This window comes from Oreochromis aureus, linkage group 3 (genome assembly GCF_013358895.1).
Source record: "Oreochromis aureus strain Israel breed Guangdong linkage group 3, ZZ_aureus, whole genome shotgun sequence".
Classification (NCBI taxonomy): domain Eukaryota; kingdom Metazoa; phylum Chordata; class Actinopteri; order Cichliformes; family Cichlidae; genus Oreochromis; species Oreochromis aureus.
The window spans coordinates 82,670,647-82,680,158 of NC_052944.1; the positions used below are offsets into that span (position 1 = coordinate 82,670,647).

At 43.6% G+C, this 9,512-nt stretch overlaps 1 pseudogene; it reads left to right on the forward strand.

The window, feature by feature from the left end:
• The first annotated feature begins 4,970 nt into the window (after positions 1 to 4,970).
• Positions 4,971 to 5,660, forward strand: LOC116317040 (annotated as a pseudogene).
• Positions 5,661 to 9,512: the final 3,852 nt, after the last annotated feature.

The window sequence follows — 9,512 nt, forward strand, 5'->3', positions numbered from 1 at the left end:
GTCCATGACGTTTGTGTATAACTGCACGGCACACAAGACCACCGGCTTTGCGCCATTCTACCTGATGTTTGGGAGGGTCCCAAGGTTGCCAGTTGACCTCATGTTTCGGGATGTCCTTCATGATAACACCATTTGTGACTATGATACCTATGTCAAGTCACTGATGGATGACCTGCGCTCTGCCATGCTCCAAGCCCAGGAACACAGCACAATGGAGCAGAGACACCAGTCTGGCCAGTACAACAGGAATGTGAAGGGTCTGCCTCTTTCACTAGGGGACCAGGTGTTGTTGGCAAACAAGGGAGTCAGAGGAAAAAGGAAGCTCTCTGACGAATGGGAACCTGTTGTGTACACGGTAGTCGACTTGGATCCTGCTCTTCACATCTGCCGTATCAGAGACAAAGAAGGTCATGAGCGTGTGGTGCATCGTAACCTACTCCTTCAAGTTAATTTTTTGCCCTTGGAAACAACATTGAATAACGGTGCTGCACATCCTGCTGTGACTGTATTTTGTCAGTCTGTGCAGTCTGATGGTGATGCCCATAGATATTATGGCCTGTTTTGTGTGGTGTAAATGGCACCTCATTTTGTCTATAGTGTGTCCTGGGATCTTGCTAGGCGCCAAGCGGGTCTCAGGTCTCTTATCCTCCTTGGAGGAAGCTATGTTGCTGATCTAATTCATTGTATATGTGATGTGAATTTGTTTGAGGCCACTGTATCTGTTATTGTGGGTTTATACTTTTTATTTTTTTATTTTTTTGGTGTACTCTTTAGGATTTTATGTAATTCTTGGGGGGTGAATGTAACAGGGTTATAAATCACATTGTTATAATTACACAAAATGTGTTCTAAACCCCCAAACCGTTCCTTTTATACCTGACTTTTAGGACCACCAAGCCTGTAGTTATGTTCATTATCAGTTAGAGCCCCTCCTCATTCTTTTCTTCTTCTTCTTTGGTGCAACCCTATAAATACAGTGTACCCCTTTTGCCTCTCCCCTTTTCTACAATTCCCCTGTGGGAGAGGTTGGTGTAATGTCTTTCCCAACACTTTAAAACACACATATAATTCATATTTAGCCACCCGGATGTTTATGATTGCGATTTTAGTTCAATTATTGTCATTATTAAGCCTTTTTTTTTTTGTTAGATGTTATAAGTGTGTAGTATGTGTGTATCATAAATGTGTTTTAGGCGCCATAAATGCTAGCATGAATATATACTCCTCGCTAGCTTGGAAGTTGTGGTGGGTTGAGCTAACCCTCTTCCCCACTGTTTGTATTTGGTTGTAGGAGCTGGAGTTGGCAAATTATTTACTTGGAGGCCTTTCTTTCTTTTACCTTTTTTATCAGGTATGTCGGATTTCATGTTGTTGTTTTTGTTTTATCTTATGTCAAATATGTTACGTGTAAATGCATATTTTATGTTTAATGTAATAATAAATGCCAGCCCTTTTCAACAATTCCCCTGTGGGAGAGGAGCTGGAGTGGGCAAATTATTTACTTGGAGGCCTTTCTTTCTTTTACCTTTTTTATCAGACACAATGCAGAATCACACCGGTTACAGCAGCAGGCTCTCCAGGGCAGAAACAATGTTCTTATTTTTCTCCTCCTTCTTCCTGAGGCTCTTCCACTTTACTGGATCCTTTTTATTCCTGTCTTTCTGTAAATAGTTATATTTTATATATTTATGTTTAATGTTTTTCTGTTTGAGCATCTTAATATTATTTCAAATAAATTTTTTTAATGACTAATTTGTAAAGCATCCTTTACGCCGCTGCTCTGCTCTGCACAGTGAATAGAGAAGGGAGACTCTCTCTTCAAACGCTACATCGACAGCTGCCATCTTGCAAACATACCGTCTGGCACTACTTCCTCCCACATTTCCGCTTCACGCACATGAAAATTGCATATTTTAAAGCACGACCAGTTCGCTTTGGACACGCTTCAAGGTGCGAATGTGCACGCGACCAGCTAGGGGCGTCTGGCGCTTTTTGGTCACATTTATCACGTTCGGTGTGAATGCACCGTGATACAGCTCATGCTGTCAGGCCTGCAGGTATCAGGCTGTGATGTTCTCCTTTATAGTGGACAGAAATTATTTTCTGGAGTGGCACAAATAATTTGTGTGACATGTGATATTATTATTTGATGCAGAACACCTGAATGTTCTGTAAATAGTTTGAAAAGATTATTTTAAAAAAAGCCTTGGCTTTATTTTTAGATAAATGGCTGCATTTAACTTTGAAAAACTTGAGCACAGGATTTTAAAACTTTATATTTGTCTTGGTCCCTGTGTCTACCCGGGCGGCCCCCAAGGCTACATATGTTTATTGTTTTGCTGCTCTCTCCCACTCGTCATTCTGCCTGGGCAGGTTCACTGTGGGCTTCTGCTTTTGGCCCACGCACCTGTCTCCAATAACTCTGCTGTTGTGTTTCTTTGCCATTTAAGGCCGGTGCTCAGATTCTCTCATTGTACGAGACACGTTAGTGTTAAGACTCGAGCTTTCATGAACGTGTTCTTTGTGAGTTTGTTTCCTCATTGTAACTACCCTCTCCTGTAAACAGTTACCCTGGACCTGTGAGCTAATCTGCCGTTTGGGACGTGACTGAGTTGGAGGTGGAGCAGGAGCATGAGAGAACCATTCCCTTTCTCGGACCTCCCTTTTGTACCCTTGGAACCCCGGATTTCCCTCACATGTATATATATCACACCTGGTCTTTGTGTAAATAAAGACCTGCATTGAACTGTGAATTTTAGTCTGCGTCTGAGTCCACATGTGACAATATTTGCATTTCAAGTTACGAAAATGTTTCGTTAAACACGTTTGTGGTTTTTACTGTAAAAATTATAACTTTTTTCTAGACAGATTTTATGTTTTTTGTCTGATTTTAGATCACTATGTCAAAATCAAAAAATCACTGTAAATTCAGACATGTGAGGTTGTGCTGCAAACAATGATACCAAACAGCCAATGTAAAAAGCCTCAGGTCGGGGCCCACAGCAGCAGCAGCAGCACCGCCAAGCCCTGCAAAGCCCAGGGCGGCCCACCCACCTACACCACAAAGGAAACTACACCCACCCATCACCCATTGATTTCATTCTCCAACTCTCCTCTACCTCTTCCCCGCCTGCAGGGTGGACTCCTGGAGAGCAGGAACATTTTTTAAAGTAATACAATAGTTTTGGCGCGAGATATGTGAAGACTTATCAAAGTCAAACTTCCCCTTTAGTGTGTTTGTTGGGCAGCTTAGATAATGTCACTACAGATAAGAATATAGCCCATATGGTTTTCACTGCCCTATGCATAGCCAAGAAAACAGTCCTCATGAACTGGAAAAATAAAAGTAATCTTAATTCTAACCAATATATAAATTATCTATTAGATTACATTAGTCTTGATACAGCCTCTGCCACCACATCAGATCAATTGCTCTGGGCTCCTTTGATTAGCTCCATCACCTAGCGGGGGTGGGGGGGTCATAGTTTGGTCCCACCTTCGCTGTTGTGATTGGTGTGTTGGTAGGGACAAGCTTAGGGCGTCGAGGGGTTCCCCAGGAGCATCTTCCTTGGAGAGCTCAACCCGGGGTAGCGGTCATGGCCTATTAAGGGCTCTGTTGGCTCTTAGGTGACGGTTTCCTCGTGGCTGCGTGCAGCGGGGCTAGGGGACGGTCTGTGCTGATGGACGTGGATTACTGACCTGGTAGCCTGGCTGCCCCTGGGTGGGTCCGGGACGGGCGTGAGGTTCTGGGGGTGCTCCGTCTCTGGACTGGGGCCCTGGCTGGGCCTCGGGGACGGGTCCTGGTTGGTGTGTTGCCAGGGTTGTGGGCGGGTGGGTGTATGGGGGCCCAGCCCTGGCGCAGGGTGCCGCCAGTGCATCGAGCCACCTGGGGGGCTCTTCAACTGGTGGGAGGGCTGTTACATCTTGCAGGAGTTCTTCTCTCTTCAGGAACTCACTCTGCAGGAGGGGGAGATACAGGAGAGGTGGAGGAAGAGCTCAGTCTGGGCGTCTATTGTCTCATGCAGTCTGGAAGATGAGTGGATGACGGGGTGGGTGCAGTTTTCTCTGTGGTGGGGTCGGGTGGGCTGTCCCGGGCTCTGTGGGGCAGGGCGGCGCTGCTGTACTGGGCCCCGGTCCGGATGGGCCTGGGCCCCCTTTCCCTGGCGGGTTGCGGGGTATAGGGGTGCCTACTGGGTTTAACGGGGGTGCTGGCCCCAGAGAGGGGTCACTTGCCCCTCCCTTCCTTCCCTCCCCATCTCCAGCTGCCTCCCTCTTCCCGCTCCACCACAGTCACCGACACATGCAGGGCCTTCTGGTAAAGGTGTGTCACCAGGGTGTAGGGGAGGCACCCCCCCACCCCCCGTCTGTATCTCTCCCCCGCAGGGAAAGGGGTAACACCACCTGGGTCTGGGTGCAGTTTCCCCCTCCAGGGGCAAGGGTACCTAGACCCGGGGCTGAGAGTACGCTTGGGAAGTGTGATTGTGTGTACAGTGTCTCTTTATGTCTGTCTCCACGTTGGGTGAGTGTTGAGTAATTGCATATGAGAGCATGAAGGTGGGTTGGATGTTTGTATCTGTGTGTGCCTGTATGTCTGTGTCAATATGTCAGGTCGGGTATCAGACGCCACCTCTCTGGGGACATCTCAGGCCCTCCAAGGTATGGAGGCCTATCTCCCCCACCACTTCCCCTGCCAGTGGCAGACGCGCTCAGACATCAGTGCGTTGCTGGTTCTTTGTTTCTGGGGATGGGCGTCCAGGTACACACCGGCTCACTCCTTGGTGGCTGCTTGTCGGGGCCTGGAGCCTGAGGCATGATCTATGTTATATTCCCATAGATCATCATGATGTTGTTTATTCTATTGCTCTAGTCTTCTTCTGCTTGTTTTCTTTTTTCTTTCTCAACAGGTGATCCAGGAAAAGAAAAAAAAAGACACAAAAACAAAGATGACTCAGTCATTTACTATGACAACAATGAGTAGTATGGTGTCCACATCCATTAATCCGTTCTTGGACTCTCAGTTTCGTTATGTGCTCATCCCGGTTTCCTACATCATCTTCTTCATCCTGGGCTTCATCTTTAACCTCTAAGTGCTGTTTGTCCTGTGCTGCCTCCATCAAGCCAAGGCCATGGGAGAAATTCACATCTACATGACCAACTTTACCATCGCTGATCTTCTGTTTGTGTGTGCTCTTCCCTTTTGGATTGACTACTATATGCGTGAGGGAGACTGGGTTTATGGAGACGTCATGTGCCGGGTGACAGGCACCTTCTTTTTCATCAACACTGACAGCACCATCCTCTTCCTTTCAGCCATCAGCATCAACAGATACTGGGCGGTGACTCGGCCTCTGGATGCAGCCTCATCAGACTGCATAATTCGTGGAATCATTGTTTGTATTTGTGTCTGGGTGTTTGTTCTGACGATGTCTGTTCCTTTTCAGGTGAGTCCAGGGATCAACGTGCATTCTAAAAACAACACTGACATATGTCGCTGTTTTGAGGGATACCACGGTGGAACTAATGACAAGAAGAAAAAAGTGGCTGTCACTCATTTTCTAATAATTGGATTGTTTTTTGTTGTCTTTTTACTCATTGTGATATGCAATGTCCTTATTGCTCAAAGTTTAATTTCTAAAAATTCTCCTCAGTCGAAAAGTTAGTCTTCAGGAACACAGTCTAAAAAACATCAAAAAAAAAAAAAAAACAGAAAAGAAAAAAGGATGTTTCTACTGGGAAACTCATCATTGTGTTATCATTTCAGGTCACTATTGACCATCAATTGTCATTTAAAGCAACCCGAGAAAAAAAAAAAAGTAAAAGTAATACAATAGTTTTTTTTTATTAGGAATTAGTTACTTTTATAATATTGTAACTCAGTTACTAACTCAGCTACTTTTTTGAAGGCGTAAGTAGTAACTATTACTAATTAGTTTTTCAAAGTAACTTGCCCAACACTGTTGAGAAGGTCTGATGTTCCAACAGTGTTCAGGCTGAACACCTGCAATGCTCCAGTTTGACCTCATGGTGGCAGTGCTGTCTCACTGTTGTAATGGCTACACTCAGACTACAGGAGAGAACAAGAGTGCTCTACTAAAACGTGGGCCCTTTCTCAATTCTCAAGTACACGAGTACGGACTTGCGATTTGTACAATTGGAAAACCAGCGTACTTGATGATGTCACAGGGCCGGAGTTTTTACTGCCGTCCCCTCTTAATTTAACTGTGAGTAATATGTTATCAAGCTTAACTTTAATCACAGCCAAAACGGTTTACTCAGGAACAAATAATGATCCACCACCTCGCTGTCTGCTATGGAGCTGGCGGGTCACAGACGTCTCCGAAAACGTCGGAGCGCGTTTGGAAATATATGATATTTTGATAAATCGAGCAGATATTTGAAGTTTACACAGCTACATTCTTGCTTGAAAATAACTTAAAAGTTTATTTTGTGACCCAGAAAGAGTAATATTTAAAAGTTTTTAGCCCTGCTCGTCCGCCTTTGCCACGTTTGAGTTTTGGACGATATGCATTCTGGGATATTTACCTGTACCAAGTCCACACAAGTCACCACCGATGCATGCTCGATAAAACGGGCGGAGCGAGAACACATCTGGGACTTTTTCGCGTTCTTGGTTTGATGCGTACTTCGAATTGGAACAGTACTTGGTCTCCGATTGATGACGTATCACGAGTACACGAGAACGCAAGTACGCACAAGTACGCATATCGAGAAAGGCCCATGTTTTATCATGTGTTTGTCAGCCTGATGACATCATCAGGTTTTATAGATCATGTGTCAGCAGTGTTAATATATAAATCTAGTGCAGTGTATTAATCTTTGTGTCAGTGTGAAGTCACATAATGTTGCACTGAAAAAATAATATTTATAAAAAATGCAAAGAAAGTGTTCATGTCCTCCAACGACTAATATATTGTTTTAATGTTTGGAGATGGAAACTAAAGCTTTGTCCTCATTCACGTGACCCTGACCTTTGACCTTTGACCTTTGTATTTATTATCTTTACCCACATGATTGGAGCAGAACTGGAAATCTTTGGCTTCTATAATCTGTAAAAACTTCAGATTTTAAGATCTTTTCATGCAGTGTGTGATTTTGTGACACTTTATAGCGTCATTGTGATGTCGTATTGAAAAAATAAACTGTGTGTTGTTCAGCTCTCTTCATGTCCTTTCATATCAGATATTAAACTCCACATGGCTTCTTTACATTAATTTTGAAAGTCAACTTTGACCTTTGGCCCTAACAACAAAGGTCAAATGCTTAGCTGAGCTAGGCAGTGAATAAACAAAAGAGAATTCTAAATCAAATCAATACTTGGTGTGAACCAAGGGCGTAGATTTGGCATGGACGGAAGGGACATGTCCCCACCAATATCCAGCGATTATTGAATTGTCCCCACCAATAATTTGATCTCTTTGAGTAAAGAAAAACAAACCCGATAGAAAGAAAAAACAAAACATCTGTCAATGTCTCATTCACCCAGCGATGCAGAAAGAATTAAATTACGTTCTCTACTGGAGTCCTACATCATGTGACAAATATGGCCAATGTGATTGGCTGTGCCTCTGAGGCAGCTCTGTTTAGTTTCAGCAGCGGTAATCCTGCGCTGCGAGGGGGATGGCAGCAAAGAGGAAGAACCTGGATATAAGAAAGTGTTTTTCAAAGAAACCTGTAACTCACTTAAAGCAAAGTTCACTCATAAAATGTGTCCGTCACAATAACGTTATAGGCTATGCTAGGCTTTGGCCCACATCAGTCTAAAATTGAATGTATGTGTTTGGCTCCTTCACATAGTGGACATTGAGTTGTTGTGTGGGGCACCAGTAGTCCATGTCTGTAACAGTAGTTCATGTTTAGAATGAAAAATCCCAGCTCACTGACTTGATCGGGGCAATAGTGCCTAAAATGTTCCATAATTTTGCTGAGAGATCTTTTACTTTCTGGTAATCTTAGATGAGTAGTTTTATGGACAAAACCCACCAGGTCATTCAATGTTCCCTTAGTGCTAATGTGTCAGAGATGTTGGTGTACTATAACCAGTGTTGGGAAGGTTACTTTTAAAATGTATTCCATTACAGAATACTGAATACATGCCCCAAAATGTATTCTGTAACGTATTCCGTTACGTTACTCAATGAGAGTAACGTATTCTGAATACTTTGGATTAAATATATTATCGTGCTGTTTACAACTACGTGAATGTACTATTGCTGTGATTTATTACTGATACTGAAGGTCCGCGGCTCCGTGTCGGGCTGGTAGCCGAAAACTAGCTTTACTTTGTTGTGTGGGTCAACTTTGCTTGCCAGAGACAGAGAGAGGCGTTGAAAGGCTGCTCCAACGGAACTTATTTTTTCCGGAGGAAAACACGAACACAGTGTACAGTTGAGTCTTAATAGCTTACTTACAACTGGGCTCGTCAGGCACTCTTCATGGCTGCAGTGGTTATTATTATATTTACATGCTTCCAGCTCCCGTTTTTGCTCCGTGACAGCTCGGACTTTTCCTTTCTCTCCCTCCCTCGCTCACAGACACATAACGTGTATGGCAGTCCATTCTCCCTGCAGCACGGACTACACTGCCCATGATGCTACATTCTTTAGGGCCATGCCTGTAGCATTCTGCCTATTAGCTTAGCACAACAACAACAACAACAAAAAAGCGCTCTCTCACCCAGGAAACACGCAGAGAGAGAGCGCGTCACCCTGTAACCATGGCAACCGTAACGCTGCCACCTGGAACAACATTACGTAGCTGTCAAACAAACCCAAACAGTCCTGACCCGCGACAATATGAAACAGGAAAGTACCGCCGTGTAATCCATTTATTTCAACAAAGTAACTGTATTCTGAATACCACCTTTTTAAACGGTAACTGTAACGGAATACAGTTACTCATATTTTGTATTCTAAATACGTAACGGCGGTACATGTATTCCGTTACTCCCCAACACTGACTATAACTGAAGTAATGTTGTTAAGTCCTTAAAGTCATATTCTTTTATTGTCATGACTGTATTTGAAGCTATTTTTATGTCTGTATGATACCTGATTTATATGGAATATGGCTGAAGGAAACTAAACTCTAAAATACTTAGTCAGTCATTTGTTTAATAGTAATTTAACATTATATAATTTACATGTAAAACTATGAAGTGTAATTTTAAATGGTTTAAAAGCATGTAGAATAGCATATGTAGGCAAGTATATTTCTCCTTTTTTATCAAGAAGCAAAGACAAAATGGGGGGAAAAAGAAACAGGGCAGGGTTCGGTGGTTGAATCATCCGTCCCCACCAATGCCAAAACCAAATCTACGCCCTTGGTGTGTGAACACACTTTGCCTTCAAAACAGCATCAAGTCTTCTAGGTGCACTTGCACACGGTTTTTGAAGGAACTCGGCTGGTAGGTTGTTCTAAACATTTTGGAGAACTGAGCACAGATCTTCTGTGGATGCAGGCTTCCTCACATCCTTCTCTCTCTTCATGTAATC